Raw genomic sequence first — 26,170 nt, 5'->3', positions numbered from 1 at the left:
AAATTAGGGCATAAATTGTTAGGCTTAAACAGGCTCTAGGGCAGTTAGCCTAATACACTCCTATGATCCTGTGATCCTATAGTAGTCTGTACAGTCACTGTTTTCAACAGAATGGATGAGTGCCTTATAAATGGAGTTGTCTTTCTGATTCAACAAAGACCTTTTAACTGTGACCACTGCTCACAATTACTGATCCATCTGTCTGAATTTCCTATTTCATACATACTTGGGTGGCATCTAGAGTTACCCTTTTGAAATGTTGACATGTTAGCTACTGCCTTGTCATCACCTGCTACAAGCTACACTGTGATGCTGCATGAGGTTTCTATGGGCCAGTGTTGTCCTGCTTTATTAGTAGCCTTCCATATAAAATGCACAGCCATGTTCTTATTCTGGATTTTTATATCCTAGTCACCACTGCTGTCACTGCTAGCCTTACCATGCAACCTTCTCATTCTCATAAATGTATCAATGTTTTCAGGAATATTCTTATTGTTGTTGTTAAAATCTTAAAATAGACTCTCCTAAAAGACCTGAAGCAGGAAAGTCACTGTTCTCTCCAAAGATGGTACAGATATAGGGGCTAGGTTTCTTCACAACTTTTTATTGAAATTTTGTAAACAATAAAATGATTTAGTATTTCATAAAAAATTGATGATACATTAATGGTCAACGACACAGATAATATATACATAGAAAAAAAAAAAAGAACTTGACACTCCAACAAAACAAACTATTTACACAAGTGCCTAGATTAATATATTCATAAAAAAGAAAAAAGTCCTCAAGATATAAAATGTCATATAGTTATTTACTCACTTTTTTCCAGTATTTCCACCACCTTTAGCCAGGAGTTGGTTATCTTTTCAGTTCTTTTCCTAATAGTTGTTAATTCCATCTAGGATACAGACAGCATGATATTTATGAATTCTTTGAAAGATGGAGATGATTTACTCTTCCAATTAACTGCAATTGTCATATGTACAATGGCTAGAAGTATCCACAAAAGTAAAAATTTTGTTCTGGAGACACAGCGGAATTGGTGCATTAAATAAAATTAAAGATTTAGATAACTGAAACTTATCATTGAACACTGTTTGTAAAAATCAATTCACTTTGTCCCAAAATTGCTTAAGTAATTGACAGTCAAAAACATGTGCAGTCAGTCTGCCCTCAATTTTTCTTTGCATCTCTAGCATCCAATTTCTTGTTTAAACATTAATTCTAGTCTATGAGGTATAGAAAATATATATGAAGAAATTTCCATGAGAATAGCTTCCATTGTATTGACAAGGAAGTGCATTTAGAAGAGAGAAATATTAGTTTTTTTCTCGGTATCATCAAGAGATTGATTATTCTATAATAATCCCCCAAATTTTCTTTATAGTAAGTTTTCATACTTTTTACTATTTTATATATTTTTGACAGGTAACTTTTTCCTTGGACAGTATAATTTGTTAAGTAAATCAGATGTTCAATAAATTTAGGAATGCCTTGTCTGGTAGTTAAACTCATTAACTCTAGTCTGTTTTTAATATATTGTCTAACATATATTGCTAGCCACATATTTAAATCCAGATTAAAATTATTTTTAACCTGTTCCATTGATAGTAGCTTACCAGCATTTAATAACTGATGCCAATAGATTAATTCCTTTTCTTTAAAAAGCTTTGCTTATATGTGCATCCAAGTTACTAATGCAATCCTGGGCACAAGCAATAGGATATAGTAAAAATATCCATGCCTTAATATCTGGATTTTTATTTAAGTGAGTATTATATAATTTTAATGTACCTTTTATAAAGTTGGAAGTTATGTACTTCTTTTTGTCAAAGACTGTATATTCTTTCATCAGCCTGAAAAAATATTAGGTATCATTCTCGTACCATGCTGTCACACCTAACTGATTGAAAAAAAGATCCCTACATATTTGATTTTATTCTCAGGAGCAAGATATTTTGAACATTTCTTGTGTTATATTCTGTTATCTGAGTTCATAAGTAACACTATTGTTTTGTTTTCATTGAATATAAGACAAGAAAGAGAATGAAAATAATCCATTGACCTCAGTAAGGCAGATGGTGAATCCTCAGTGTCATTTAGTGATAACAAAATGTTATCAGCAAAGACTTGTATTATTTTCATTTCTAGTGTATCCCCAATCAAAATACCTTTAATTTTTGAATTAATTCTTGCATAGTGTGCAAAGGGTGCAATTAGTAAAGCAAACAACAAAGGAGATAGCCGGCATCCTTGCTTTGTGCCTGTAGTAACTGAAATTGATGTTGGAAAATATGACTCAATCTTTACATATATTAAAGATTTCTCATAAAGTGATTTTATTAAATGTATAAATTTATTTGAGAAACCATAGTTTTTCTAAAGCATTGTTTATGTCTAGACTCACTAGGGTCATACCTTTTTTTGATAAATTTATATAATCAGAGATATTACTCGTTTAATATTATCATATGTATTCCTGCCCTTTATGAAGCCTGTTTAATCTTCATAAGTTAATAAAGGAAGCAACTGCTTGAGTCTATCTGCATGAATTGCCATAAATAACTTGTAATCAACATTCAGAAGGGATATAGGCCTATAAGAGGAACATTCTTCAGCACATTTTTCAGATTTTAAAATGGGGGATATTACCGTGTGCTTCCAAGAGGTAGGTATGTTTATGCCTTCCTTAACTATGTTAAACACTCTGAATAACAAACATATAGTTTCTTTGGGTAAAATTTTAAACATTTCAGGTATAATATTATCTAAACCAAGTTTTAGCTTATTGATTTGAGATTTAAGTTCAGTCATTGTTAGGGGCTATGTTTAAATGTCTGAGGTTATGATTCAAGAGCAAACACACTCTCTCCCTTTCTCTTTCACAGGCCATCCTTCTGCAGTGACTGATGGGACAAATGTTCACTTCAGATTGCTATAGAATCACTGTATTTATAATAAAACAGGCAACCATGATAAATAAAAAAATGGATATCTGTTGTCTGGCTTAACCATTGTGCTCCAGTTATATTTAAGCCACAGAAAAGAGAGAGGGAGAGAGGCACACAATTACTTTCAACTCCTTCTTCAGGCTTGTCCTTCCTATCTCATCCTCTAACACATCATGTCTTGTATTATGTACGAATGGAACTGGTTCCTTCTTCTTTTTATTAGCAATGAGAATTTTTGAGGGTCAACCACATCAACATAATGGCTACTCCTTCTTATACCCAATTTTCTCATTTGTTCCTTCACTGGGTTGAGAGCCAGGCTTCACTGGTCTGGGAGAGATCCCTCTGTCCCATTCATTACCTGACTACTGAGTTTTATATCATTTGTTTGCCCTTATGGAAGCCCAAAATGTCTTGTAGGGAGTGGGATACTCTGCAGATCCTCAGACTTTCCTAAACCCCTCCACTTGTGTCATGTATTTTGCACTATGGGCTGCTTCTAGAAGGCATGTGCTTACTGCCATACATGTCAAGACTCCTGCCCAGGCGGCATACCACTTGTGCGTACACACTAAGGTCTTTGCTGTGGGTGATTCACCTGCACTAATACAGAAGGCCAAGCTACCTAAGCCTTATGCTAGGATGGGTGAGCTGGCATTGGCTGCTCACTCCCATCTTCCTGTGCATGGTCCCGCTAATGCTCAGGTTGCTAGTGAAACACAGACTATCTGTTATGCAGTTAGGACTTTGTCCTTCTATCCTTCAGGACTTTCATTCCTCATTAGAATAGAAAGCCTTAACCTGATTTGTGAAATTATGTGCCAACAACTTAGAACCAGGCAAAAGCTGTACAACCACATGCAACCTGATACATGAGGATTTGTGCCAGCCATGCATAAAACATGTTAAAACTGTGGAAGCCTGGGCATTCTGATATTTTGAGGGTATGAACCATATACTTAGAACCAGGTCAGAACTGTGGCAGTCCAGGCAATCTGATATGTGAGAGTATGTTTCAGCTACTCAAACCAGGTTAGAACTATGGAACCCCAGGCAACTTGAAATGCAAGGGTCTGGGCCAGCTGCAGAACCAGATTAGAAATGTAGGACCCACAGCAATCTAATATGCAAGGATTTTTGTCAGCCACTGAAAGCCAGGTTAGAACTGTGGAAACTAAAGCCAGAGAACCTTCTTCTACATGGCTGATAAACTATGGGATGGACTCCCTATTTCCTTTGTCAACAATCTAAACACTTTACAAACTTTGAAGCCTTCTTCCACCAGAGATCTGAATGTGTTTTTCCATCCTATCAAGCACCACACAGATATGCTGTCTAATGCCAGTATGTATGCCAGTTTTAGCCTGAGTGTTCCCCTTCCATGCCCACATGTAACCAATCATATACATTTACTTTCCACTTCCTGTCGTCCATTTGGAAGTGATGGTGAGAAGCTGCAAGTGTTGGGTCCTCATTATATTATTATTACTGCCTTAAAATCTATCAATTGGACATCTGCTATCTGTGTGATCAATGTACTTTGTATCATCTTGCATTTTTAATTTAAATAGTTATTACACAATTTACATTATATATGAGACAATAAATATTTTGGTGCTGAAAATCTGTCCCATTTTATGTAGGTGCTTGGGATCCAAACAAAATACATTTGAATACACTTCAGATTTGCTAAGTTTCTTTGCCTGCTTCAATTCACTAATCTACCTGGGTTCATCTTTGAGAGATCTGAACCCAAATGTATTCTTAGAGGCATGGGAATTGGGGGGCAAATTTATGTCTGCAAATATACTCTTGGACCATTTGAGATGGATCCTGGAGATAACATTTGTCATGCACCCTGGGTGAAATCTAGTCAAATATGGTCTTAGCCATGCTTCAGACAGATACCAAGGACTTTGTATGCCATGTAAGGTGGCCATTGCAGTATCCCAGGACTACATCCCAATATGGAGTGCTGGAATAAACTTTATAAGTATAATAAATCAGGAATCAGCTCCATGAATCCTTTCCAGGCTTTATCACTGAGAAATTCCTTGCGGAAAATCATGAGCCTTGTTTGGGCAATATTATTCTACAGGGTTTCTTTGTTATACACTTCTGTGGGAAGGGATATACCAGGGATGCTAACTGTTTTGGATACTCAACTCCTGACACAGGGAAGGAGCAGCTGGCAGATTCCTTCTGGCTTACTATTTATCTGGCAACTTCTTGTTTTTTTCTTCAGGAATTCATTGATTTCTTTCTTGATTAATTGCCAGGATTTCAATACTAGTTATAGATGATTTCAGCAACTGGTATGTCAATTTTGTCAGTTAATGGAAATGGCTACTATATTGTATTAGCTACAAGGAGAACCAATGTAGTTAATTAGTTAATGGAGGGGATCACTGTATTCTGATAGGTAATTGAGGGGATTCAGGTTTACTTAAATTACTACTACTGCCAGCCATCAAACAGGTCACTCATTAGATTTAATAATCCTGATTGATATGACCACCTGAAACCTGAATGCAGTTCTAGGGCCTTACTCTTACCACTATGTGGCACAGGTCATCCTTGCCCCTCAACCAAGAGACCTCCACATCTACAGTAGGCCTGGTATAGGAATTTTATTATGTAATTAGGCCTAATTACATATTTCAGTTCAGAAATACTACAAAAAATATTCTTCATTTGGGGGAGGGGCTTTCACTGCTGACACAGAAGCATTCTCCATCTCCATTGACTGAAATTTCATCAGTTCTGCATTAATCAAGAACACCTTAGCATTACTTTCACCAGTTAAGTTCTTGGGTGTACAAGGAAAGAAGGAAGCCATTATGGTTATCAGACCTTGTGTGAGGGAAAACTGGAGACCTGCTCCTATACTCCCATACTGTGATTTGAACTGGTTTTATTTGCTGAGCCCCACTTTCCCCATGGTCTCTTGGTTTCACTGACTTGGTCAACATGCAGATCCTGTATGAATACTGTGTCGCTGATTATGAATAACATCTCACCCAGGGCCTCAGGTCCTTACTAGGACTTGATGTGAGTAAATACTCATCATCCTTCCCCAGAAAAGAATTGAGCAGGCATTGCTTTATCATTCTTCCTCCAATCAACCGTTTGCCGACAGATAGCCAGCAACATAGACAGATCATCTGTACCAACTCCAGCAGATTGGCCAAATTGCTTATATTTTTAGTGGGAAAGCAGCACTTAGGTTTCCTGACATTTAACACAACTATAGGTATTCGCTTTTACTCTCACTTGGATTGTTGTCTAATTTCTATTGTTTCAGATTTGTTGCTAAATATCTGACCCTATTATTCACTCTGCTCACTACTCAAAAATTCATCTGGCCGTGGAGCCAATAGTTTGTGAGATTTTCAGGCCCTTTATGAGTACTTTGATTTCTTAATTTAATAATTAGGGACCTGAATGAACTTGATTGTCTGGAAAATATCACTTGAACATACAATATCTCACAAGTTATCACCCATGTTTCTAACTTTCTGCTGGCAGACGTATTGAGAAGGATATGTCTGTGGGAAGCCATACAGAGGTTTGAAGTTAATTTATGAGTGACAGCTGTGCAAGTAAAAAATCACCAAAAAACACTTTCAGTGATCTCTGACTATATCCCTTTTCCCACTGTTGTTTGCCATGACCCTAATGTGTACAAGCTAGGGGTTGTGGGGGTTTTCCCTTACATGTGGGTGTGTGGGGTTTGCCACCTGTAGAAAAAGGCTTAGTTTGTGAATTGCTAAAAGTGGGTTTCAGCAATGTGTATTTGTGTAACTGACATTTGAAGCAGTTACCTTTAATCAGTCACCATGAATCAGTTGTGTATACCTGGAGGTTAATCTGCCAGCTGAAGACTTACTTGACGCATTTCAGTCTGGTTTCAGGTGATGTTCTAGCAACACAGCTGCAGTAGTGATGGGTCATGAATGCTCTCTAGTGACAGATCATCAACCAATTTGTGTTGTCCCAGTCAACATCATCAGCAACTCACAGAAAAGATTGCACCCCCCCCACACACACACCGAAACACTTGAGCTCCCAATATTGTTCTGGTGTAACTTTATTTTTAGCTCTTAGGACATACTCATGAAATGGCCTGCAGAGTGTCTGTTGCTTACCCTCTGACATGTGAACCACTTGAATATTTTGTTTTGCTTCTCCCACCCACTTTTCATTCTTCACTGTACATTTAGTTATTTGCTGAGATATCACCAGAAATTATACAGCTGAGGCATCATTGCTATTCTGATGATTTCCAGTTCTCTACAACTTTTTCTCTGACCATGGCCTGGATAAATCCATTACATGTATATATTTCTACATATTGTCTAGACTTATCCCACTAAAGATGGTTGTACTGGCACTGTAAGCCACCCTCCATTCCAATTAATTAATTGAACTCCTCCAGCGGTTACTGCTGTGGGATAAAGAACCAAGCCTGATTCCAGCTGAACTAGACATGAGTGTGATCCTTGGTGCAAAGCTGATGTTTCTGGATCAGGTGTCAGAGCTGTGAAGACTTTTTTTATTTTTTTAATCTGGGGATTATTATTCAGTTCAAGAATTGAATACCACTAGTGAACCTGTATGTGTTCTTATATATATATATATATATATATATATATATATATATATATACTGACTTAATTTTATCCAAATTTCTTCAGTAGCCTTTGGAAAAACATAACTAGTAAAATAAAATAATAAACAACTGGAGTAAAAAAAAAATTTAATTAATTTTATTCTGTCACTTGAAAACACTATTAGTGCCGTAACATGTCCCTCAAAATAAACCTTATTAACCTGATTCATCCTTGCAAACTGCTCACAAATTGAACAATTCTTACATAGAAATGAGCCCATGTTTTCATTTAGACGTACAAATGGTCTGTCAGAAATTCATTTGTACTGCCTGTGCATAAGACAGTCCAACAAACTTTTACCATCGGTATATAAACATTTCCAACTAAGACATCCCAGAATTTAAAAATTACAGATGCCAGTTGTTGGTTTAATGAGGGATATATTGTTACAAAATAAATATAATGTGTAGCATGGTCTCACATTTAGCTAGATCACTAATAAGTAATTCACTGCTCTGAATATCACAACTTCACTAAAAATATCTGAGCCATACTAGATATTGAGTATCTTCTAGCCCTAAAATATCTTTCCATCTGGACAGTTTCTTCTATGTAATTTGTCCAAACAACTCCGCATATGGTAAGGTTGTTACAGCATGCAAAGGACGGCAATTCATTCCATTATGCAGCTGACTGCAGCACATTATTTCCTATATTTTCTAATTAGGGATAAAAGGTTTTAGGTCCAGATAATGGACCTAATTTACTAAAATCACCTCTACAAATAAGAAGTAAGTCATCAATAAACTAATTTACTAAAATCACCTCTACAAATAAGAAGTAAGTCATCAATAAACTGAAAGTAGTGGCAAACATCTCTTAAACACTTTGTGGCAATATATATATATATATATATATATATATATATATATATATATATATATATATATATACATATACACACATATATACACACACTCACGCACGCACACACACACACACACACACACACACACTTAAATATATATTTTCTCTTCAAAAGGGTGCATTATTAAATTGGAGTAATTTGAAGTAAATGTCACACCCATAGTTGTGTCCTTTGTTGGTACAGTACACTGCCATGGGGTAACCAAATAGTTAGGAAAAAAGCTGGTGAGCTGAGGCTGAATCACTTAATTAAGTAGTGAGTCTTTAAAATAGTCCAAGACTACTATACAATGGTTATGATATATTGTAGTGTATAGGCTGATGAAATCACTAGTAACACAATACATGTCATTAGTCCATTCAATATATTATTATTTTTTTATATATGTTTAAATCTTAATCAGTGAGGGAAGATGTTCTGTATATTTGCTAAGGTAACCAATAATGACCTTATCAATTTTCTCCAGGTATTCAACAAACCCAGCTATGATGGGCCTCCCAGAAGGGTTGGTGGTATTTTGTGTAGTGCTGATAGGCAGTAAGATAGAATTTGGTATGAGTGTTTATGAGTGATGGAATATAGTTATATTGGATGTTTTTATTCTTGTCATTTATTTATTCACTGCCCTTTACTTGGGGGTTGCCTTGAATGGATCTTCAATAAGTATGGTTGATACACATTGTACAAGTTACTATCGTCGGAATACTGACTGCATCTTCACATAATGCCCATAGTTCTCTGCTCAGTGTGTGCTACCTGAACGGCTGCTTCATTGTAATATCATGCAGAAGATAATACCTTTGATGTATATAACTTTATATGACCTGAAACCACACATGCCTGATGGACTTCATTCATCCATGGCCCAATCAGACAGCCAGAAAAGATCCATTAAACAACAACATGCAATGCTCTAAGCTCATTTACCTGCTCTTGAGAATTCTTCAGTGGCTTATAGAGTATGATTTTCTTTCTCAGTTAGGTAGTGCCTAAAGAAGTATTTTGTTTCAGCAAGATTTTTCTTTTGTAAATAATACTGAATTTTAAATCTGGTATTTATTTTACTCATTTGTATGCAATGTTTAAGGTTCTAGGCACTTCCATAAATATGACTTCTGGTACTTATTTATAACAATTATAAAGAACTTATGCTCCCAGTATATAATATCATGCTGGATGGTATAAGTTTTGGTCATATCAAATAGTTATTTGTTTTTGTTGTTTTATTTTAATGTAGTATTCTCTAGTATGTAATCCTGCCACACTGTGTTTGTGTGATGAAAACTGCTTTTACATTGTCTGTGCAAATACTGCACAAAATATCACATTACTGTTCCTACTTTGAAGTTATACAGGCTGAATCCTAACTGAATAGGCAAACTCACCTAGTTATCAAAAGAAAGTAAACAAAGAATGCATACTTAAGTGCTATGATATACATTTACTAGTGAAATAAACTATATAGAAGTAAATAATTACATTTAATACACACCATTTAATGGAGCAGAATAGACATGCAAAATAAAAATCAATTTGAGTTTTAGGTTTAGATGAGCTAGCCATGCAAAATGAAAAGCAGTTTTAGTGTAGGTCTAGATGAGCTTTTCCTTAGTAAAAGATGAACTGTTTTGTCACATAAAAAAACAAAAAACATAAAAACTCGTGTATAAAGTATTTGCTAATACACTATAAATGGAAAGGCTATATCTTATATCTTCTTGTCACTTACATTCAGCCTAACAAATGCATTCAGATTGATTGTAGTTTTACAAGAAAACATTCAGTCTCAATTACATCAGTCATTCAGCCACATCGTACAGTAGAGAAGACATGTCAGTCTGCATATAATTTGGAAACATTTAAAGTGTAAATGTGAAAAAGACATAAATTGACAGTGAAAAATGTAAACTAATAAAATGTGTTAAAATCTATTCTGATTAACTAAAAATTAACTCATAATTAAAAGATGTATGTCATAATAAATTGGAACGTATTTCATAATTTAGTATGGACCTAGAAGCAATTGGCTACCCATTGTTACTGAGGAAAAATGTAAAATATATAAATCCAAATTAAATTACTTATTTGCTTTTTATACAGAACAATAAACCTTAAGTCCTAACTCTGTGTAAGCAGAATTAGTTAATGAAGTTGAAAAAGAACCATGGAAGTGTGGCTAAACTCATCAAGTGAGGAAAAACAGCAAGAGGAAACAGACAACCTTGTACATTGGACACAATCTAATTAATAATTTTATGAAGCCTTTAGTTTAAACAACTTTACATTATTACAGAGTGAAAATGCATCTGTTCCAATTAATTTTATTTTAAATTGTAAAATACAGGTTATCTAGATAAAGTAATTCAATAACCTTTATCATCCCCTTACCTATAAACTAAAAAAAATCTGGAACAGTATAATTATCCAATTCACAATTAAAAATGTTTCACAATCTGTTTGTCTGACATTTCACTGTAGTGATGGCCTTATACTCAAACACCTTTATTTATTATTTCTGAAGGAAGAAATATTCTTCATGAGCCTTAAAACATTTAAATATGTATTTCACAAAGACCTAGAGATGAAGATACAGTCTCCCTTTGTATCTTCTGCAAGCCATTTAGAAAAGACCCAGGTACTTCTTTGCATATGGTATTCAGTTCTAAACACTTTCAGCAAACTTGTCTTGAATTCTCCTATGATCCTGTTTCTCAAAGATTTATTTTAGAAAAAAGCAAGCATACATAAAACATGCTAATTTTGATACAGTAAATCATTGAACAAATTAATAAAACAATGACCACATGTGAATATAAGCATGTAAAATCAAAGAACCAAAATAAAAAGCACACTTAAAATAGAAGACTGAGTTATTTACTAAGTTATGCATTTTTTCTTTGTCAGTACTACAGACATAATCTGATTATTTCAAGTGTGCTTTTTAATCTTTAAACAAGACATTTTCAATTTCACTTCTTACAAAAAATTAACTGTAAATTGCATCAATCATTAATTCACCTTTAGTACAAACTTCAATAGACATGGGTTCCAACTTTAGTTGCAATCCACAATGCACTTGGTTTGACCATTGGGACCATATAAAAAAAAGCCCTAGTTTTCTTTCTGTAACTCATAGCATTTTACATTGAGAAAAATAGTAAAACATTATTTGCGCACACTTCTAACACAGGTTAATAATATTCTGGAAATATGAGAACAAAGCCTAATCATTAATTGTGGTAGAATTTTTAAGTCCTCAACATATTTTGTCATCATAACACTGAGATAGGTGGCTGTCAAAGATAATCAGTATATGATCTAGCAACAAACTCTGTTGTAAAATTCTTCCCAAAGAGCTCACAGCCAGATGATTTACATATGATCCTGAGTGTACCTCTCCTTCTGTCTATTTATCTGCATAGTTACCTAGAATTTTCCATGTAAAATATTATGGCAAATGTCAAATTCCATAGTACAAGCTGTAGCCATCAAATTATTTGAAGACCAGATGCCTAAGTAATTAATTACATAATCAGAAAATATTTGTTTAGTAGTACAAGGCCATCTTTATAAGAAAGCAAACCAATGAATGTTTTCCAACCATACTCTAAAAATCCTACAATAATGAAATGACTCCTGTATTTTTCAATTTTTCTATATTAGATGGTAGTCTCAGTGACCTTAAATTATGCATACCATTTTAATTTTATTTTGTTAATAATCAAAATAGTATCTGCTTTTGTCCAAATCATTTTTTATTTTTATTTATTTTATTTAACATTTATTGATTGGTAAAGTTCGACTAGGACAGAGCCTATTTTCAGTGGAGGCCTAGGGAGAAATACTCCAGACGCATGTCTTTGAAATATGGGAAGAAACTGGAGTACCCAGAGAAACCCACGCAAATGCAGGGAGGACATGCAGACTCTGCACAGAAGGCACCCCAGCCGAGAATCAGACTGGAGAACCTCTTGCTGTGAGCCACAATGTTAAACGCTGCACTACTGCACCGCCCAATTAATTAATTAATTATTAATTCATCAAGATATTGAAAAACTCTTCTAACAGATTCAGTAGGTCATCTGCATATGTTCACAGTAGTAGATCTGGCATAACTTCAGGCACAGTGTGTTAAATTCAATGATTTTTACCATGTTCCTAAGCCAGATTTTGGCATACGAGGAAATAACTCAAAGACATAATGACCAACATATAGATATATAATTTTTGTTCATTGTTGTACATTCCTTCTGTAGTGCATACCATTTTTATTTAACTTTAATTCTACCCTTTACCAGTTTTTAACTGAAATGGTTATGTGGACCACCTCACCACCCAATCAACAACGGCATAAGTTTTTAAGTAAATAAAACAGCCCGGACATTGCTGCTGTGAATTAAAGTTATATGGTTTATATAAATCTATGTAACTGTAGCCATGAAATACATTTGCTACATCTCTAGCAGAATTACAAAGACTGAAAGTGGGTTCAGTCACCACTAATGCAAAATCTTTTCCATGTTATGGATTTGCAGATATTGCCAATAACTTCTTGTCATCTTTTATATTTGACATTGGCAGAGTTATTTGGTTGTAAATTGTAACCACTGAGGCTGCTCACCTTGTAAAGAACCAGACTTTTGGCAAACTTATCTATTTGTTTCTTCTCCATGCAATAGCTAGTGCAAGTCTCCTACTGTTTATGGCAACGACACTCAATTGCAGCAAGTCTTTAATAAATGTTGTAAGGTCCCTTTTTGACTTCTTCTTGTTGCATGGAAACTACTATATTAATTTTTACTGCTAGCATGTTAGTCATGTTTACACCTTTCTCTGTGCAGTAGGTGTGTGTGTGTATGTGTGTGTGTGTGTGTGTGTGTGTGTGTGTGTGTGTGTGTGTGTGTGTTTCTAAATTCTTATTCTTTTCTTTCCCACATCAACATTAGTGTTCTGTCTCTTACACTTGACTGCACAAGAAGAAACAGTCTGATAATAACTAGCATTTAAGGTTCTCACTAAGGAGGAACATCTGTACTTTCTAGTAAAAAAAAAAAAAATACCGCTAGTAAAACAGGTAAATGAGAACTGAGACTCATAAAAATGATTGCTGTTTATTCTGCCTGCTAAGTAAGATCCAACCCAGCTTTATTATCTATTAGAGACTAGCTAACACTGTATATTATAGAGAAACAGCCAGATCGTGAGGTTGTCCCTCCAGCTTTTAACTCTGAACTAGAGCCTTCTGTTTTAATAACGTTATATCCTTCACATGCCAAGGTCACAATAAGTGCTGAGGAATAAATGCCAGAATACTCTTATGAATCAATCCAAACACTGTCCTTACAAATAATTTTAGCAATGTTCAGTGCTCATTGAATGAATGTCTTTCCAGCTGTCAGTCCCGCAAAGAATATTTATTGATGATGAACAATTATTACAGCAGATGCCATGTCAGCTGGCATTCAAACCTGCTATCTCTCTGTTCAGTACTATGTCACCCCAGTGGAGCACAATTCTACAAACTGATACTGATCTGAGAAAGAAACATCCTAAGAATAAGGTTACAGATGTCTTGAAGGAAATTGACCCTGGTTATCTCTATTTCTCATTGCATACTTAAGCATAAAAACTTCTGCTCGGATCATGATGGTGTAAGAAATCCTAGCCTTCAGACTGATCATTTAGACATACTTATAACTGGGTGCAACACTTTTAACAGCAGGGGACAAAGAAGCCTTCTGCCACAGAACAAATGAGTGGGGAGTTACAGAAAAAGGGTATAACAATTACAGTGCTACTCCTCTGTTTACTTTGTTTCCAAGACAATGTAAAAGTTGCACTCCACCAGTGGGATATAGAATCTTTAACTCAAGGGATATGGACAAATGCTACAGGGCCTTTGCTACTAACCCATAACTTTTTAGCAGTCTGAAGGTGGCTATGCCTTCTATTATATCCCATCATCAAAGATTCAGCAAGAGCAATTTCTTTCTCACCAGACTCAAAATCCAGAATGATAGAAGGATAAGACAGTCTATATATCTGTCAATTTGGCAGTTAGATTCCTGTATTACATTCTCATTTATGCAGTGATTTGCATCTAATAATCTACAGCAACTGCAACAAAATACTTAAGATATTGCTCATAGTAAAGCATAGAACAATCACCATTGTTTCTATTTGATGATTTAATACTGACAGCTCTCTCTCTTAGTGCATCTCTGATGACATAACTGCATCTTTGAGGTCATCTTCAGCAGGAATGTGAATCAAGCAACAGTCGTTGCTCATTTATATGCCAAACTAATAGTTAACATCAATTATTTTCCATGCTAGCTTAGTCTAGTCAGAACTTTACAAGTTTTTAATGCAGTCTTTTGGGCAGTTCTTTTGGCTTGGCCTGACCAGCTTTTCTTTAGTGTTAGCAATATTTCTACACAGACTGATTACTACAGGAGTGCCAACAAAACTATATACCTTTTCAGAACACCCCATTCCCTATTAACTTAGAACAAACTCACAAAACTATGCACATTTTCTCTTCCACAGATGCATACACACACACACACACACACACACACACACACACACACACACACACACACACACACACACACACACACACACACTCACTCAGATTCTGAAACTGGCCATATTACAAGTCCTGGAATTCCAAAAGGCATGAAAACATACACACACACACACACACACACACACACACACACACACACACACACACACACACACACACACACACACACACACACATTTATTATGTTTACTGCACACTGTAATACTGAGTATCTTGACTACCTTGAGTTGTATGAACTGACAGTTACATAACCAATCAGCTTCTGTCTAGGACACACTTTTTACCTTTTCCTACCACTGACCAATAACTGCACCTTTGCATTCTGCTTCATTATACTGGACTGTTGTTGGCATTCTTTTCTGCCTCTTTATTCGTGAGGCTTTCCACTTGCAGACAGAGTTGCTGAGTGGTGACAGATATAGGTTGTTTGTGACTTCAGCCCTCATCATCTTGACACAATCATCTGTAAGTTAATAAGTCAATAAATAAATAAAATAAATGGTAGAGAGAAGATTCCTCACTGTCCTGTCATTATTCCCCTTAAGTTGTGATTAGTGGCTCTAGGTTATTACTTATGGTTTTAACGAGTGTCCAGAAGTTAGATCATACAGTTGTGTAGGGCATTCTCCATATCGTTTAATTTTTTTATTGCTTTTTTTTGGGCTGGGTTAATTAAATTAGGCTAGTAGCCTCTTTTCTTTTTTCTCAATTGTTTTTATTGAAAAGTTTAACAACAAAACATTAATATATGCTAAAATAAATATTATAAAACAAATGTATATATCTAAAAGTAGCCTCTTTTCAAGACAGACCCAAGGTGGTAATAATACTTCTAGGGGAAATTTGCCAGGGCATTGGGGAACTTCCTGTACTCTTTTTGATTAATGTTGTGGAACCTTTTACATTTACCTGAGTTACCACCAACTCAAGCAGATGGGACCTCTTTTAACTTCCCATCTGAAGGATGGCACACTCAGGAGTACATTGCCCCCGTAATGCTGCACTCTAACCTACAGTGTAACTTACTATGCTGTTGTGCATATCATACTGAGTCCCTGAATAATCTTTTATAACAGTTTTTTTTAATACCAATATTCTTTTTTCATATACTTTAAAATGTGTCTGCATGAATGACTAACTGCATACCATATCTCAGCACTAATGCCTGCTGCTTGTCCTCATTAAAATAACTGAAGACAATGCTTGTTAAGCCAGCCAATGTGGCATTTATAGGGTGCCAGTGCCACTCCTTCTTAAGTACAGTTAATCGCACAAGACCTGCTTTGGCCAACACAGACCTTTCTGAAGGTCTGATGTTTTGCATGACCAGGGTTATCACTTATTGACATAAAACATCTAATTCCTAGATTAGTTGTTATAGAAAGCACCTCACACAAATGCCCTTAACTTTTTCAGTCTTTTTATTCAGTTTTATGTCTCCCCATTTTAATACAAAACTCATCATTGCAAGTTCCAGAATTATTAAAATACAGTTGTTTTACTATACTTTCATTAATTTAATGAAAATACAGTATAGAGTAACCATATCAATTTTTATATTGTAATTACTGTTTGCTATGGTGGGGGAGGTTATAGTTATAGTTATAATTCCATCTTAAACCTTGTTAAAACCCCATCTTTTTATTAGTGACAAGCCATGTTCTTGTGTTCAAGTAATATGATGAATGACTAGTGATTTGGATAAATGAATTTCATAAAATCTGTTTCTCTGACATAGCCTGCCACCAAGAACTCCCTGACCTAGTAAATATATCCTACATTGATGCTATGATTTCATGAGCAGGCAGGAAATACTGGGCCAATCAACCAGGGTTTTGGACAATTGCAAGGAACCTTTTTGCTAATAGAGGAGCATTGTCATTAAAATATGACACTAAAGAACACAAAATATAAAAAAAGAATCCAGACAGTGAGCAAATTAATGGTCTACTCTTAATAAATATGGTATTTTCACTCAACAAACTACTTATTTATCCTTCTTTTAAGTACCTTGATATTATTTTTAAACCCTAAAAGTATTCAATGGCCTATTCCATAAAGAGACACATCATTCAATGAGCCAATTCACCCCACTAATAATTTTACTTTAACCCTTCTGTATTCTACTTACAACTTCTTAAGTCCAGCATAGTGTTACCTGTTGCAAATCCTAGAGAGTTAAAGAAAAATGAGTAGCAAAACAACATATAATTAGATGAAGAGGCTTCTGAAAAAGTTACACAACTTTATTAAAATCTCACTCTTTAATGTCTTGACCCAGCCTTCGATGGAGAATAAAACAATGCCACAAAAAAGAGAGAGAGAATAAATACAAGAAAAATAAAAATAAAGACGCAATTAATTAAGACAGCATGAATGAATCAGGCACTTCCAGTTGCAGTCAATGTTTAAGTACTTAAAATTTACCACATTTCATAATGAGTTGTAGTACTTGTGATCACATTTTAATATGATCTGATAACGTCAAAGGTAAAATGTTTTTGGCTACCAGTCAGTATACCTGTAATATGTTATATGTGTCGTCTCGTGTTCCTGCACTTTTATATGTGCAAGATTGTTAGAACTTGTAAGGTAAGACTGCAGGAGCACATCAGAGATATAAAAGATTATAAACATGAACATTTGTGGGCAACACATTTAATTCAATTGACTCTATTAATATAAGGGATTTGAAAACAATTATACTTGGATGTGTAACCCCTCATATCAGGTGTTGTGTTTTGGTTAAAGATTATCTTTTGTATAAAACATGCTTTCTCATTCTGAAGCACAGTGCACTTATGATCTAAATGACTTAACATTTAGTGCAACTAAAAGTATCTAATGTGTTGATACTGTCTTAATTAATTAATTAATCACTTCTTTGTTACTACTTGCTGTTTTTAAAATGCCCCTGTATTTACTGTCATTCTTGCACTGTTCACCTCTGAAGGCTATCTTGAGATGCTAGAGACTGAGATTTTAATAAAGACGTATACATTTTTCAGAAACATTTTTGTTGTACTGTTTATTTTTATTTAAATCAATATGAGTTTTATAATGCCCAGTCTTTATGTCATCAAGAGATCTTCTCTGAGTGTTCTATTGGAAAAAGACTATAGGTCTAAAGTTTCAAATTATAGTTCAGTGCTTAAATCCTATAATTTCTTTGTCCACTGTTTCTGGATTATTTCATTTTGGTTACAAAGTATCTCTTGTAAAGGAGACTACAGTGGAGCTGAGTGCTCACCATGGTCCAGTCAGACTCACAAGAAACTGAAAAAGCACTGGTGGACAAGAGCTGTACAGGGATCTCCATGCCACTGTATGTCATTTGCCATGTTTACATGCTTCTGTTCTGTGTGGTTGTTAAATTTATGTTTGTTATCCACAACCATACCAGGCCCTCCATGTGCAGTAACTTTCCTTACTATACTTTTCTAAGATGGTAGAGGTCCTCAAATCGTAGACTGCCTATTTTTATACAAGCTGATTTGTTTACATTTGGAGTAAGATTTGTATGGTCAGTCACTAACTTGAGGCTATGCTGAGGTGCTATAGATTGAGATTTAAGACCTTGTTGCCCTCCAGACCCGTTAAAGTTGTGGATAAGTTTAAATTATCAGCATGCTTACAGATTAGCTTTTCCTCTCTAAATGTTATAGCTGACATATATAAACTGACCAGTATGTTATTCATAGGTTCATAGGTTGGTACTAGGCTATCGGCCCTAGGGCCTATGCAAGCCTAGCCATAACAATTTCCAATTCCCTGGATATTTCTTCCCACAATATTTACTTCTCTGGGCCCCTGTCTAGCAGGGCGACTGACATGATCCCCGGGGTGAATTTCCTATCTCCCATCCAAACATCAAGGTTCCTTTTGAAGAGGGCCAATGAGGCGCTCTGCTTGACATGTATCTGCAGTCTATTCCAGAGTATGGGGAGTCTCTGGGTCAGGAACCTATTGCTCCAGCATGTTTTGTTCATTGTGATGACAAGGTTTAGATCCCTGGAGCGTGTGGCTCTGAGGGATTGGGATTTCTTTAAGTGTAGCATGTCCAGCAGCTCAGGGTTTGACATGGCCTTGTATGTTAAGCAGAGATCACCTCTGAGTAGATGATATGCTACAGAGTATAGCTGGAGTTTTTTTAGACGGTCAGCATATGGCATCTGCTTTAGGCCTGTGATTCTTTTAGTGAGGTATTTCTGTGGTCTTTCCAGCTGTTGCAGATGTCTTGTGAGGTACATACCAAACGGGGCATTATACTCTATAATGGGTCTAATGAGGGATGAGTACAGTGGGACAATGACCTCCTTTTTTCTGGATGAAAAGCCTTTAGTGATAAGGTGTGCCACATAGAAGGATTTCCTGACTGTTGTGGCGATGTGGTTATCGAAAGTGAGACCACTGTCCACCCGTGTCCCTAAGTCTCTCATCACACTTTCGATGTTTAGCATCCTGCCATCTATGTGGTAATTCATGGGTACATGTCTTTTTCCAAAGGGGATAACTATACATTTCTTGGCATTAAGCTTGAGCCCATGGCTCTGGCACCAGGCATCTGTTTCTGTAAGGCCTTTTTGTAGAATAGCCACATCATTTGGGGATTCAGTAATGGCTCCCAGTTTGCAGTCATCTGCAAACTTTGTTGGCCAGATTCCCTTAGTGTTGGCCTGTACTTCAGAGAAGTAGATGCCAAACAAGAGTGGTTCCAGGACTGAACCCTGAGATACTCCAGTTGTCACTTGTTTGGTGCTGGATTTGGACTCAGCTACTTTTACAGTCTGGGTTCTGTCAGTAAGCCAGTTGGCAACCCATCGAGTGACGTAGGGATTTATGCCCAGCTTAGTAAGTTTATCTATGATTCCAGAGTGGGGGATGGCGAGGTCCAGATAGGCTGTGTGGACCACCTTACCCTCGTCCACAGCTCTGAAGACTGATTTGAAGAAGTCAATCATATTCAGGAGACAAGATCGACCCTTCACAAAACCAAACTAGGTGGGGTCCAGTGTTTGAAGGTTGCCAATGTCTTTGTTTATAAGTTCCATGATAATGCGTTCCATGCCCTTGCAGATCAGGCTTAGACTGATGGGACGGTAGTTCCAGGGCTCCAAGGCAGATCCTCCCTTGTGGAGTGGGATAACTGTAGCTGTGCGCCACTCAGTGGGCATGAAGCCTGAGGTGAGGCTATGATTAAACATGACACTTAGGTGAGGTGCCAGTTCATTTTGTAGTTCATGTAGTACACAGCCTGGGATGTCATCTGGTCCCATGGATGCTGTATTCTTAGCTTTGGAGAGTGTGGTTTCTACCTGTGTGGCCGTGATTATCGGAATTTGGTAATCTTTTGGTATTGAGATGGGCTCTTTAGGGGGTGAGAGGGGGGTGAAGTTGGCACTAAATCAAACTGCCAGGATATTGGCAATATCCTTGGGATCAGTATATTTAATGCCATTTTGTTGTAGCTCAGAGCAGATCTGAGCATTGCCATTTAGATTCTTGACATAACTATAGAACGGCTTGTGGTTGTCTTTGGAATTTTTGGCAATTTTATTTTTGTAACTAGCTTTTGAGGATTTTATGAGGGATCTCAGCTTCTTACTGAGGCTGGTGAAGAAGTTTTTTGCATCCTGGGATTTTCCTCTTTTCTGCAACAGTTTCTTCCTTCTGTTGTATAGTTTGTTTATAGCAGGGGACCACCAGATTGGCTTCCTTTTTTTGGAGAAGAGAATCTTGGTTCTATTTCGGATGGCACGATTCATGCACGAGTGGATGTGCTCGTACAGTGCCTTAGTGTAGGATTCTGCAGTCGAACTTCCAGATCCCGTCTGCGTGGGTGTTGTGAAGTTTGTCACTTCTGACTTCAGTAGCATGAAGTTGGCTTTGGAGAAGTTTTTTAAGGAGGTTTCCTTACTGGGGGGTGGGGGTGGGATGTGGATGTCAAAGGTGATTTGCTTATGGTCAGACCTGACCAATGAGGGGGTGACCACTGGTGTGTAGCATCTATCTCCCATGTTGGTAATGACCAGGTCTAGGATATTGGCTCCCCTGGTGGGACAACGGATTAGTTGATCCAGGGCATTGGAATTTATGAATTCCACGAACTGTTGGGAAAAGGAGTTGGAGTTATATCTGACATACATAAACTGACCAGTAGTTGTGGTCAGCACCACCTGGACCATTACATTATTATGATGAAGGGGCTTGTGCATCTCAGTGTAGCTATGAGTTCTACCATGGAGGGCCACCCAAAATAGACAGGTCATAATAGAGAGATCAGGCTAAATTTGTTCCACTGGAGAAGGTAATGGTCATCCACTCCAGTATTTTTACCAAAAGAACCCTATGGACAAAAGCAGTCATTTACTAAAGCCCTTGAAGTCATAAAGAATCAGAGTCAACTAAATTAGTAAACAACAACAATACTGAGGGTCAGACATGATACCTATGATATGCCTATTTGTAGACCAATCTTCTTACCTGAGCCATTATTTATATAGATGCCCTACATTACATTTTACAACCAGCCAATAACTAGGAGACATGCTTCTCACACAAACCTGTATCTACCTACTTTCTGACCAAGATGTCATGTTTTAAATAGTCAAATATTTGTCTTAAATCCTTACAAGTTATTGTTTGCATCATGGAAAAATAATTTCAGGAAGACAGATGGTTAATGGTAATAGAGAAGCCATTTCCTTGAGCAAATATTGAGATGTGAGCTCTTCCCTGCATTCTGAATTGTCTGTAATTTGCTCATGGTCTATTTTCTCGTTTGCAATGTATCACTTAGCAGGCTCACAGGTTTACACGACTAATCTTTGCCCCTTATAAACTGGTAGCCACTGCACTTCCTTCTGGTCCTCAGCTGCATTATATTCACTCAGTACCTCTTGAATAAGTAGCAAAGATTTAGACTTTTACTAAAACTTACTTATCTCAAACTGGAATATGATATCCTATTCGGGCAGTCACCTTTTTAGGCTTCGAGGACTCAGAAATGTGATTCACTTGCTTTACTATGACACCAACAGAAGCATTCTTTTAACTACCCTCATTCTTTCTTAAAGAACACACAAAGCTCCAGCGATTGGACTGCAAATAGAAATTTAATGTTTCTGGTACCTTCAGGGAATATTGAGCATTCACAAAGCAGTCAAATTTATACAAATGTAATGAGTTAATAAGTGACAATTACCACCCACTTAATCAAGTAAAACCAATTACTAGTGTTTCAATTGCTTCCCTAACAAAACCCCATTTAAAAAGACACAGTGCATATTTCATGAAATAAATACCAAACCATTGCTACATGATGCCATTCCAGGTTACCACAAATCGGAAACTGACCTCTAAATTCATGCCATGGGGATATATTGTTCCATAGTGTATGATAAACCTAGTTTCTAATTGTGTTAATGTGTGTAAAAAAATATTATTACTTCCTATTTCACATTGTGGTCTAGCTAACACACTGAAGAAAAAACTGTCAGCTAGACCATTGTGCACAAAATGAAAATGCTGAGCAACAGGATTATCCAATCTTACATTTCTTATATCTCCTACATTTTCCCAAATCCTTAACTCCACCCTCCTTTTGGTCTGTCCCACATACCATTTAGGGAGAGAACATCCGCAACCTATAATATACAGTACCCCATAAGAACCACAGTCAAAATGGCCATCTGCCCTATACTTTTTCTGTTAATAGATGTCCCATTTAGGTTTTTAATCTTCCCACAAACCTTACACCTACTGCAAGGAAAAGATCCCACCTCACCATTTTCCTTTCTTAGTCTTAGATTTAACAGCTCTTTCAGGTTAAAAAAACTCCTATAAGAAAAAATTGCTTTACTATGACACCATCATAAGCATTCGTTTAACTACCTCCATTCTTTCACCAGCTAACTTCAAATCTTGGCTCGTAGATGTCTGGAGGTAAACCACCTGCATCTGCAAAATGTAATCTGCTTCACATCACTACTTTGAAATGTGGAGCTTTTCTCCCTAGGCCTCCTCTGAAAAAGGGTTATGTAATGCAGACAGACTATTCCAGTAAACAAATCTCAAATAATAATAAATAAAATGCTCTCCTGCGATTTACAAATGTCTTCAGTAGGATTGTTTTCCCCTTAGTCTGCTGTTTCCTGATCCTAAATCTGAGCGCAGTGCTTTTATATTACTTGGAGGCTTTCTTATTTTCACACTCTCTCTATCTACTGTATATCTTGCCTTTTCTACAAATTAAGGACCTTAAACATTTAGCTAGCATGAAGGTGTTTACAAAGAAGAGGACTCTCTGGCATAACTGGTTATCAGTGGAAATATTTTGTGAAGGTAGCACAAAGATGGTTATTTGTTTTGCTTACAAATCCCCGTGCAAGCTGTCTTTTCAAAATGAATGTTAACACTAAGCAGTCCAACAATAAAGTCTTTAGACATCTGTTTATTTTAGGGACATCAGATTTGGTACTGGAGCTTTGATTAGCTTTGAGTATGCAAGTTTCATGTTAAACTTAATGAGAAAAAAAATGAGTTATTTATTTAATAATTACATCTGATGCACTATTAATGTCAGGTCTTAGATTATGATTGTGAATTCTCAGTAAACAGGTTAGAAAGTATGTCAGTTGTGCTTTTTTTCCACTGGTTTGTATACTCACCTTTTAGTTTCTTATGGCATGGCCCGTAAAGGAAGAAAGTCAAAACCAATTTAAAATAAGGCAAAGTCTTAAGTTCCAGAGAAACTGAAAGGCAGCCAGTTCACTGATCACCTATTTGCACAGCTCCCTTACAACTGTAAAAAAGTGTAACGTAGCAAAGGTAATGAACTTTCTACCTTAACCCTGGAGAGTTTTAGGATTTATTTGCTAATTTATTTGGATGATCTAAGAAATACATCCGGGTATCCATTCACAACCTCACTTCTGGGATTATCACATCTCTGAATAATGCAACAGATTTATTTAAAATTAATTTTTAAAGAGATTTCAATAGGGCAACAATGAGTTCACAAAGATGCAAGTTCAACAGATAGGATGTAACAGTGTTTAACTAAGATCAAGCTACTTTGAAGAATTCCCTTTTAGATGCTTTAATTATGGTGAGTTATGCTATTCTTTTTCTGATTTGTTTTATCAGATTGCTTCTTAAATTACTCACTCACAGTATTCCCCATATGTTACTTCATATTTATAATCTTCCTATCTTTCAGGAACAAAAGGAAACATTACTGATTCATACTTGGAATGAAATGGCCAAACAGATTTGGAATAATATTCCTTACCCCTTATCTTTTTTAGTATATTACAAAAACTTGTAGAGGTGCAGTTTAACGATTTCAGTGCTAAATCGGGTGTTTTAGTAAGCTGACATGGTGATACACCTAACTGTGTAGTCACAATGTACACGCAGGTACTCCTTTACTGCTTCTTGCTGTGCTGATGACGCCATAAGAAGGCTGAAACATGCATGTCCACAGCTAGTGGGGTTTGACTTTATTGGCCTGAATTTGTCCATAAATAGACTTAAAAAGAAAGAAGTCATGAACATTCAGAATTGCCATATAGCTGAAACACCTGATGTCCCTAAAGGGTCATTTGCATATATTCCATGTTGCCTCTAATACAAGAGGTTTATGGAATCACACAGTGGAAAGTCTAGCCTTGCTAGATTTTTCTTTTGTTTTTTATTGATTGTTTTTTTCTGTGTGACCTTTTTACTCATTGTTTTATATTTTTGGATTAGAAAAAAAGTCTGTCTGTTAGTCATATTCATAAACTGAATGACAGAGTAAGATTTTGCTATATAATGTACCAATTGTTATGTGCTTCAGGGTAAGAATGCCATGTGTCAAAAGTGCTAGTTACACTACAGGAAATAAAAACTGCTTTGATTTATCCAAATATAGTTTGCTGTTTTTTTGTGGAGCATTTTTTCACTTATAAACTATGAAAGCTTAACTTGGTGTATAAAATGTTTATGTTGCATGAAAGGCTACAATTGAACAGGTAAACTGAGACAGTGGTACCCATCCTCTCAATTTCTTTGCACAAAAATTCTGGACAGCACCAAAAATAATGAGGAGACAAAGGCCCAAAATCAAGGATGGGTTTTAAATGTTGCTTCTATAAACTTAGTTTCTAGAATAGCAGGTTTTAGATTAGTGTGCATTTAATGAAGAATATCAACTGTAAAACTCAAATGTCTGTCATTATTTAGTGAATTCAGTCCTGAATGATTAGCCAGAAAAACAAAAATATTAGGAGGAACAATCAAAATTATGATCCAAAAAATCTGGACATTCTGTAGAATTTTTGACTGTTGAGCTGTATGATGGCCACATTTTCATAATGGGGCAGATGATTATGTCCTAGTTATAGAGGAATCATGCTTCTGTGCCTACCTGGGAAACCTAGGCCAGAGTACTAAAGAGGAGACTTCACTGAGTAGATGAACCCCTGATTCAGGAGCAGCAAAGCTATTTCTGTCCTGGCCATAAAACAATGGATCAATTTATTGCCCTTGCACAGCTATGAAAGGAGTCATGGGAGTTCACTAGTATGGTCTGCATGTGCCTTGTGTTCAGTAGAAGGCATATGTCTATAGTATGAGGGCCCAGAGCTACTGCTGTGCATAATTTTGTTTTGGAATTTGAAAACTGAGCCCGCATTCTTGGTGTTAAGTCAGATGTACGTGATTTCATGTATAGGATCTTAAGGTACAGCCAAAGCCTGGAGAATATTATGAACATGCACTGGTGCAGTTTGATGTTGAGTTTGAAGCTGTTGGGATTAAAATCAGCACCTTCATGTTCCTTTCCCAAAAAAGAGTAGCTTGCCCATTGCAGGTGATCAGGGAGAATTTACCTGAGGTGGAAGAATTTATGAATCTCGGGGATATTATTTATGATTGAAACAGAAATCCAAACAAATTGGATGGTGCAGTGATGCAGCAGTTGCATTGTCACCTCACAGCAAGAGGTTCTCTGGTTCGATTCTCAGCCGGGGTGCCTTCTGTCCGGAGTTTGCATGTCCTCCCTGTGTTCATGTCAGTTTCCTCTCATGTTTAAAAGACATAC

This window comes from Protopterus annectens, chromosome 4.part0 (genome assembly GCF_019279795.1).
Source record: "Protopterus annectens isolate FY-2018-M chromosome 4.part0, PAN1.0, whole genome shotgun sequence".
In the NCBI taxonomy this organism is placed as follows: Eukaryota; Metazoa; Chordata; order Ceratodontiformes; family Protopteridae; genus Protopterus; species Protopterus annectens.
This window is presented reverse-complemented; position numbering follows the sequence as displayed.